Source organism: Mixophyes fleayi, chromosome 4 (genome assembly GCF_038048845.1).
Source record: "Mixophyes fleayi isolate aMixFle1 chromosome 4, aMixFle1.hap1, whole genome shotgun sequence".
In the NCBI taxonomy this organism is placed as follows: domain Eukaryota; kingdom Metazoa; phylum Chordata; class Amphibia; order Anura; family Limnodynastidae; genus Mixophyes; species Mixophyes fleayi.
The window spans coordinates 302568520-302578713 of NC_134405.1; the positions used below are offsets into that span (position 1 = coordinate 302568520).

A 10194-nucleotide genomic window follows, 5' to 3' on the forward strand; every position below is an offset into this window, starting at 1 on the left:
CTGACATGGACAAGTTGCCTTGACAAACCTTGTATTCCTTATCTCCCTTTTTCTGTGAAACTATGTATAAATAAAGCTACTCTGACTTAGGGCTGGTCAGAACCAGATACATTTTCAGCCCAACATCTGAAGTTGTCTGTCTCTCTACCGATCTATACCCACAAGGTATAGCAGCCGGAGTTCAGGAGAAAGGACCCGTTTAGGTAATCTCTGACAGTTTCAGTGGGGGCTCGTCCGGGATCTCCAATACATCAGACCTCCCGACAACAGGGTTCTCCCTTTCCAGACAGACAGACGTTAATCCAGCGCTGGTGAGCAAAAAGCTTTATTTTTGCTCTTAGAGCTGTCTCTGTGGAGGGGGAATTATCCCAGCTCGAGGGTACTGCAGTCTGATTGACGGAGATCCCTGAACTCTGGCAACAGATACTATTAAGAGTATCAAGGTACTTGTGTGTAATCTGTCTTGTATTGTTACATGTATTGATATATTGTCTTCTCTATGCCATACACCTGATGCATCTATGCACATGAATAACACCACAGGACTCAGTCAGATCACACAGTTGACCCTGCAAATAATCTTGATTGTATACTTGATTGTGTTTTTTTTGTTGGATTTTAGTAAAAGTAGTCAGGAACATTCAGAAAGGCAGACCGCTGCAAACTTGTTGTAAAGCAAGACAGGAACAAATAAAAGATTTCTCATTCAAAATATATTGGACCATAAGGTAATCCCAGTATGGGAAATAAAGGGTCCAAGACAGGAGAGAAATCCGAAAAGTACGGGGATCTAGACCCCATAAAGTATATGCGAAAGCATAAAGGCAAGGATTTCACAAAAGGGATGAGAAAACTGTTCAAAGCTGCAGGGGTGTCTGAGAACGGTACATTAAAAGTTCCATTTTTGAAACAACTAATTAAAGACAATGAGAAAGCACTGAAAGAAAAAGGTTATTTTGACAGATGTGTTGCATGGTGTAAAATGTCAGAAGAATTAGAGAATGACAATGATTGCTGTGATATGTTACAGTTAACAAATTTAAGTGACACTGATGAAATAGAAAATGTATCACAAGCTAAATGATATAATGACTAAAACAATGAATCAAGTAGGTTGTGTACTAAAAATGTATGTTTAAATGCTGCGCAGCTGAAGAGTGAGATGTGCCCCTCCCTTATTCTGTGTAAAAAATTTCAGTGTGTTGAGATAAGAAGCACGCTGTTTTTTGTTATCTGACAATGTATGTAACATTGATAAAATGGTTCTTCCAAGTATGTTTCTATTTTTCAATAGGAAAAATATGTCCTGAGTGCTGATTGATATTAGCATGTTGAAGCTAATGTGTATTTAGTCTAATGCTGGGACATGTAGTTCCACAGCAGTAGGCTGGAAGATAGCAGTTAATTTTTCTCTCTCTGTATGTGAGTTTTATCTCCTTCTTACTGTGTGTGAGGGAGATCCGTGTTTGTCTGTCTTGACCGTTTTACAAGAGACATGTTTCAAGGTTGAAAAAGCTGTACAGTGTAAATGTAATGTTTTTGAAGAGATGCAAAAGAAGTTTTAAAGTCTTTGGTCCGTCACAAGACTGTAAATAATGTACATTATCACTATTACTGGTTTCAGAACAAAGTTGGCTGGGGTCCAACAAGCCGTTTCTATATTTGAACAAAGTAATTTTTTTTTTTTTTGAAAAATAGCTTTCTTTTTAATGAAGTTGAGAATTGTGGGAGTGAGCTTTACATGGAGAGATATTACAAGCTGTTTTTATCTGTGTAAAATGGCGCTGATAAATGTTCTCAGAAATCAGGAGGGTTTGTTATGCCCATAAAGAATTGTTACGAGATAAAATGTTGTCTGTGAGCGAGAATTGTGAATATATTTGTACTTTAAACATGGAAATCACAGAATCTGGAAATATGTGTGAATATTTGGTTTACAAAGAGATGATGAGAAAGGAGTGGCTTTGAACACTCGACCAGGTCTCGTCACTTTGACATTCCCTGTTTGTGATATTGGGGACTGCCTCTTTGAGGAAATCAGTTTTTCATTGCATGGAACGCATAGCGTCACAGTTAAGCTACAAAGAGCAACTTTTAAGCAAGTGTCGTATTAGCAGCTGTTCAACGTGAATTAATAACAGTTACTGTAATTCCTAGTGAATAAATGTTAATCTTTATGCAAAAGTTTTTTTCTTCACAGATCTCCAGCAAAAAAGACCATTTAGGCAATCCAGATTGCATTGATCCAACTTCCAATGAATAGAAGTTGCAATATGTTTTGGTCAACAGCTGAACAAAAAGCAGCTTTTGAGCTGATCAAAGATTTAATCACAAGCGCCCCAGCCCTTGGGCTACCTAACTATGAACTACCGTTTAACTTGTTCTGCCATGAACAAGAAGGGCACGCTCATGGCGTACTAACACAAGAGCATGGGAGCAGACAAAGACCATTGGGGTACTACTCACAAAAATTAGACCCCGTCATAGTGGGAGCCCCAACATGTATAAAAGCAGTAGCAGCAGCCGCTTTATTGCTACAAAAAGTTGCAGACATAGTGCTGGATCACCCTCTCACCATTCAGGTACCACACTCAGTCATGGAAATACTGAATCAAGCCAGAACAAAACACATCTCAGTGGCTAGATCAACTAAATATGAAGTAGCACTACTGACACCCTCAAACGTTACACTAAAAAGATGCACAGTTTTAAATCCAGCAACATTGTTCCCAAGTTGCATGGATATAAAAGAGGGGAGTAACAGTATAGATGCTGCAGACACAGACGAAACACTATAGACGCTGCAAACACAGACAGTATAGAAAGTGATGCTGAAGACACAGACAATACAGAGAGTGTTGAGGCTGTGACAAAGCAGGAAACACAACTAAAAAATTTTCTCTGTGATCATGACTGTCTAGCCTTAATGGATCTGGAAACTAAACCTCCCGGGGATGTTAAAGAGACATCTCTTAGCAACCCTGATTTACTCCTGTTTGTAGATGGGTCCAGGTACTATGAGGAGGGCTCTCCCAAAACAAGTTATGCAGTTACAACAGAAACAGACATTGTACTCCAGCAACCCCTCCCACCAAGTCAATCGGCACAGCAAGCTGAATTAGAAGCACTTATAAGTGCATGTCAGTATGCAGAAGGGAGAACAGCTAACATTTACACTGACTCCAGATATGCCTTTGGGGTTGCACATGACTATCAAAGTATTTGGAAGAACAGACACTTTATGGCCTCTAACGGTAAACCCATTAAAAATGCAGAAAACATTTTGAGGTTGTTTGCTGCATTAAAACTACCCAAGGAAGTGGCAGTCATAAAGGTAAAAGCACACACCAGAGAGCAGTCTATGGAAGTAAGAGGGAACAGACTAGCAGACCAGGCTGCAAGAGCTGCAGCAGACTTACCACTAGTACAACACTATTTAGTGTCCACAACACCCCCCACCCTCCCTATAGATCTGGAAATGCTAAAAATCCTCCAAAAGCAAGCAGCAGTATCTGAAAGAGAGGAGTGGAAAAAGAGGGGGGCGGAACACATAGAGGGCATATGGGCCACAACAGACAGACACTGTCTCCCTAGAGTCCTTTTTCCTACACTGGCTGCTCTAGTGCATGGGCCTTCCCATGTTTCAAAAGACGCAATAATTAACTCTGTATTCAGACACTGGATCGCGCCAGGCTTCAGCACAGCTGCCAGTAATCTGGTAAAGGCCTGCGCCATCTGTAACACACACAACCCTGGTCACACAGTAACAGTACCTCACAGGGTGACACCTAAACCCCTCTACCCCTTTCAGCGCATACAGATAGATTACATTCAGCTACCCAAATGTGGAATATATGAATATGTCCTAGTAGCTACTGATCTATTCTCCAGTCTCTTCGGAAGCGTGGGCGGTATCCAAAGCCACAGCGAAAAATACAGCCAAGAAGCTGCTATCTGAGGTAGTATGTAGATATGGGGTTCCAGAGGTGATTGAATCAGACAGAGGTACTACTTTTACAGTAGAAGTGATGACATCTATCATGTCAGACTTGGGGATTGCTCAAGCATTCCATACCCCCTACCACCCACAGAGTAGTGGCAAGGTAGAAAGGCTAAATGGCACTCTCAAGCTCAAAATACAGAAAGCCATGAAAAGCACAGGAATGCCCTGGCTGCAATGCCTTCCCCTCGCCCTATACTCAATCAGGACAACACCTAATAAGAAACACAGGCTGAACCCCTATGAAATACTGTTTGGGGGCCGCCAAAGACAGGGTGTTATTTTCCACAATCTCTAGTGAAACACCAAGGTGAACTGACTAGTTATGTGAAAGAACTACAGAAGTCCCTCACTAACATACATTCTCAAGTTTTCTCTTCAATCCCAGATCCAGAGGATTGCACTGGAACACATGCCCTGGTGCCAGGAGATTACGTCTTCGTAAAAAGACACGTAAGGAGGTCTCTGGAACCACGATTTGAGGGGCCATATCAAGTTCTGTTGACTACACCCACTTCTGTGAAACTTGAAGGAAAGGATCCTTGGATCCACGCCAGTCACTGCAAAAAGGCTACGTTGACCCAGGAAAAACCATGAAGGGGAGTAAGGTCCTTTTAAAAATTGTTCTTTTTCTATGTTTTCCTACAACCTTTTCTAACTTAGAAGAGCCAGAGAATGTTATAGCACACTTGCACAAAGCCATTAGTCAAATAACCAATACCAGCAACTGCTGGGTATGTTCTCGTACTCCTACCATCAGTAAAAATATAGCCCTGGTTCCCATACCTTTGAGTAGTGAAGAGCTGACTAAAATGAGAGAGGGAAACTTCTCATGTGGACGCATGGTCAGCCACAAGTATAAAACCACCAGATACCCAGTAGTAAAACTAAACACGAATGGAGTCAGACCAAAATATTGTTTCAATAAGGGAATAGAATCCAATAGGGCTATAAATGAGTCAATATGGACCCCATATGGCCAAATACGCATTAGTTACCACAATAAGAGTTTCCCCTTAGGGTCCGTCCCTAAGTCACGCTGTCAGGTTATAGTAAATTTCACCCAACCTTATTTATCAAACTGTAATTCTAAATGCAGCCAAACAGAGAAGAAGTAATAGACAGGTACATGACAGAAGCCAAAGAAATGAAGGAGAATTTCAGGAAAGAAAATTTTGACCCCGATACAGTAAATGATGGCTGGTGGACATCAGCCTTCTCATGGTTAAATCCTAGCAATTGGGGCACAGGTATTTTCACATGGATTTCAGGCATTTTAATATGGATAGCTAAGATATTCGCTTTATTGTTGTTGTTATATGTCATTTTTAAACTAAGCTTATGTTTTTTCCAATGCTGTTTGAAAAGGTGCAGAAATGATCTCATTCTGAATAAGAAGTCTCTTAAAAGACATGTAAAGCCCAAACCGGTATCAGAGGTTTACCTTGTCCTCTCTGAGCTTTAAGGCTCTTTTGTACTCTCCCCCCTTCAGTCTTTCCCATTTTCTTTTTTATTATTTTTAAGAATTAGGTGTACATGAACCATAGACCTGATTGAATGTACCTTTACCATCCTCTAAGGGCCTATTAGAGGTTCCATTGAATTGAATGAAGTAGGTCGGGTGCAGGAGTGCTTCATGCACACCAAAAGGATAGGCAGGGCAATTATAAAAATGATAAAAAGAGGGGTTTATGTGAGAGATATACATTTTATGAACTTCTTAAAGTAATGCATTTTGTATAATTACTGCTGAAAGAAGAATAGTCTGCAGCTTGCAGAATATTCTCTATGAACTTTGCCTCACATTCTTTTCTCTTCACCAACATGTCTCTTCTCAAGAATGTGCACATCCAGCAGCTTCGGTACCAGGAGCCCACGACCCCCACTTGAGGCCTACGTGACTGAGATAAGACATCTGCTTTACATCATGCCCACAAACTGCTGACATGGACAAGTTGCCTTGACAAACCTTGTATTCCTTATCTCCCTTTTTCTGTGAAACTATGTATAAATAAAGCTACTCTGACTTAGGGCTGGTCAGAACCAGATACATTTTCAGCCCAACATCTGAAGTTGTCTGTCTTTCTATCGATCGATACCCACAAGGTATAGCAGCCAGAGTTCAGGAGAAAGGACCCGTTTAGGTCATCTCTGACAGATGCCTATGAGGCATGTTTTTTGCCTCTGTAGATTGTAATATAGATTGTGCAACATTTTCATAGTGTTATGCATCCAACATACGTAATGTAAAAAAGAAAATATAGCATATTTACATTGTTGCAGATCCGTTTTTGGATTACGAAATGGATATCTATTACATTTGTAAAGTTTATCTTTTGATTTGGTCAAGGGAATCCAGTAATTTAGGTGGGAGAAATCTTTTCCACCTCAATAGTAACAAGCAGGTTTATAATAGACTTGCTGAAGAATAGACTGGAAATTGTAAGTGGCAGAACATTTGTATCGATTTTCCTTATTGAAACCAGACATAAAAATACTTTGTTATGCTTTTTATTCTATCAAACAAGTATGATAACATATGTTTATACAAGTGAAAAATGGTGTGATTCATGTAAGTTATAGTTGAAAACGTTAATACAATATATGTATATCAATGAAAAAAATGTATTTACTGTAAGGCAGCAATGCTACCACTGTGTACATCCCTATACTATATGTCATCAGTGAGAATTTGCACCTGCAGTATAGCAGTTGCAAAAGATATGACTCCTAACAGGTGTATATGCTTGTTTCTGCAGGTTTGCATGAGCCATATTTGCATAAACATGCCTTTACTGTACTTGGTCAATGTTAGAACACCCCGCCCAACCCCGTCCTACCTCTTGTGGTGAAGGGAAGGGCAAGTGCCAGATACGAGCAACTCTGCATTGCCGCATAAGCGCCCACCCACTTTCTGGGCATGGCGTATGTCCCACTCTGCATCATTCCCATGATGCGTATAAGAAATTCTGTGTGGGTGATACTCCCTATCTGCTTTCTTATTGGAATTCCTGGTTTCACATTGGCATGTTATTTGACTATTTTTCTGGATCCTGATTTGACACCTCACTTGTCTGCTTGTGTACCAGATCCCGGATTGTTGATATTCCTTACTGTCTTCAATATAATCTTTCAAATGCCTCTTTCCATCATGCCAGAAAGTAGTTCTGTAGCGCCTGCGGGGAACAGGACAGACGCACACAGATAAACTTACCTTACAAACGAAGGTCACCTCCTGTCCGCTTCCGGTACACCCCGACCGCTGTCCGATCCCAGCAGATCAGCAACCGATGCTCTGTTACCTCCAACCACTTCCCTCTATGGGACTACGAGCACTTGAGACCAGGAACAGTCCCGCCTTAAGTTCCCCACTCACCTTTCGGTGAGGAACTAACCGAAAGAGGGAATCGAGCGTCATACTCACCGGGCACTCCGACTTCCGGTCCCTGCTTTCCTGCTCCTCCCTGACACCTGTGGGCAACAGAGAACACACAGCCTCCCTCTACTCTGGTGGTGAGACTAAGGTGTACACCCACAAAACTCTAACTACAACAGGCGACCCGGCCCTAACAACTTCTAATGGCCGGTAACGCAACTCAACTATATGACAACAACTCTAACTGGGTGTGGTGTACTAACGGGACCTACTCACTGTACTCTACGGGGAACACCAGCCGGTCTATTCCGGAGGGCGGTTCCTAAACCCTCACCCAGGTCGTACCAAGAAGACTATCTTCTTGCTATGGGGTCACCCACGGAATCCTAAGGACTGGCTGCAGAAGGCCCAAAAGAGGCTCACTGGAACAGCACACCAACCTGTGAGTCGACTGCCACACGGAACAGACGATCGTCACCACCGGGACTGCGACGACTGCCTCCACTCAGGCGGAACACGTATCCCACTCCGGAACCGCCAGAGAACCTGCACGGAACTTAGGACTGGGACACTCAACCAGAACCACGGGCCACCCCTGGAACTCAATTGAGTTGTGCCGTACTGCCAGTGAGATACTCAATCACCCCCTCTGGAAACCAGCGTAACCCCAGGGACCTATGGGACGGGAAAACTACGGTGTATTCTTCCCTGGCTATGTGTAAGCTTGTAACTACACTTGTCCCCACAGTACAGGTTATTGCAGGAAAACAATCAGGAAACAAGAGCCTACCTTTAATGGGGGCCTGACGTCTTGCACCTGGAAACAAATGTACAGCACACCAAAATACAATATACAAGGCAATATTCGCCACACAGATGGAATAAAAACTGTTACAGTATATGGCAGGCTAACCACACGAGTATACAGCTGCTAGCTAACCAGCCGGTTACTACAGTACTAACAGGAGCCTTCTGCTCTACTGTTACCTCTCATCTAGTGTACTCACCTCACACACAGGACCGCGCCCTACTCTATTCAGGGCTCTCACGCCACTGACCACAACCAGGGCCTTATGTCTTACACCATGGGCCTCTCTGCCCAGTTGACTACAGAGCCTTGTGCTCTGACTATGGGCCTTAGCCCCCTCTCTACCTTTGGCTCTGAACCCACCCACTAGGGCCTTGTGCCCTTCTACTTCTGGCCTCTAGGCCTCTAACTAGGGCCTTATGCCCTGACACACCGTGGGCTTAGCCCATTCTCACTGGGCCTTGTGGCCTACCTAACTATGGGCACTAGTCCACTGTCTAACTACAAAGGCCTTGTGCCCTTTATACACTATGGGCTTATAGCCCCCCTAACTAACTAACTAGGGCCTTGTGTAATTTTTTAGACTTTTGGGCTTTGAGCCAACTACCTATAAGGGTCTTGTGCCCAGTTCCCTTGGCCTTGTGCCCCTCACATGTGCCCATGGGCCTAGCGCCCGACTGTGGCCACGGGCCTTGTGCCCGACTTTACACTGAGTATACTTACCTGCTCTGTGCAGGATACTCAGCTTGCCTCGCAGCCTTCTTCCGCCAGGTCTTCCAGACCCTCAAGCCAGCGGTGCCTCTTCTCCGCTTTGGCGTGGGTCTTCCGGCTACTCTAGGGTCGGGGTTGCTCTCAGCCCTTACAAGGGCTCCCCGCCGACGTCTCCGGCGGTGATTATTAGTGGCAGGATAGCTCCTTGCCCTGACAAGGGCACCCTGCCACTTCCGGCATCTTTCTCTTCTTCCGCCACTCCGGACATCCGTCAACGTCCTCTCTTCACTCCACCGCCACACTTCTGGCAAGCCAGCGGCTTATATACCAGCCGGCGCGACCTCATCAGTGGGCGCTGCCGCGAGCGCTCATTGGCTCGCCGTGGCTCCAATCTTTTGAATGGCCGGAGGTGAGCCGTGATTGGCTCACCTTTCCGGCCTCTGATTGGCCAGCGGAGAAAGAGGAGCCCTGAGTGGCTCATCCTCCCTCCGCTGTCAACCCCTGCAGGAAGAAAGAAATACTCACCAACGCTGGATCGCAGGAACGGTAAGTACTTCTCCTCTTCATTCTTCGCCCTCTTGATGGGCACAGCAGCCAGAGCCATCTTCAGCCCCTCCAGGGGCACAGCGGCAGCCTCCATGTTCGTCCTCTTCACGGGCACCGGATCCGGAGCTCTTGGACAGTCTCTACAGTTTAGAGGCCTGCAACGTCTTGGCAGCGAAGTCCATACCACCTTGCAGCAGTTCCTGGTGAAAACCGGGGGTCTTGTTTGCCTCCGCGCCTCTGTTCTGCTAGCACTAATTTTGTCTGACAGGTGGAATTCACCTTTTTGGAAATTGATCATGACAATCTTCTTCTGGGCTTTGAGCACTTAAAAAGTCAACTAGAAATGTAAGGGACCTTGGTAGGTAATTTGTTTGTTGCATTAGAAAATAACCTTTTAATTTTTAAAAATGTTTGGTAGTGAACTAGTTGCTAAGTAATTATGTTTTTACTGAAGTTGACAGGAATCAAACAAGGAAGGATATTCTCACAGACTAATCAGGGCATATTGTCAATATACTTGTAATGCAAGATCACATAATTTACTTTACATGTGGCACCAAAAAAGATGGGGTGGCAATTATAGACAGATAACAGTTATTACACATGGACAGGACACAGTTATTACACATGGGTGTAAATGTTTTCTGTTTCAATATCATGGGAAATCAGAGTAAGACATATATTCCACAATAAGTAAAAGTTGAGTTATTTTCCCCATTTTAAACAACACAAAGATTTAAGCATGGGAAAATG

The 10194-nt window shown here is 43.7% G+C and overlaps 1 long non-coding RNA gene across 1 annotated transcript; it reads left to right on the forward strand.

Annotated features, from left to right (window-relative positions):
* Positions 1–267: 267 nt before the first annotated feature.
* On the forward strand, positions 268–6066 carry LOC142152874 (uncharacterized). The gene is made up of 2 exons (XR_012691408.1): positions 268–443; positions 4389–6066. It is a non-coding gene; the product is annotated as an uncharacterized LOC142152874 (long non-coding RNA).
* Positions 6067–10194: the final 4128 nt, after the last annotated feature.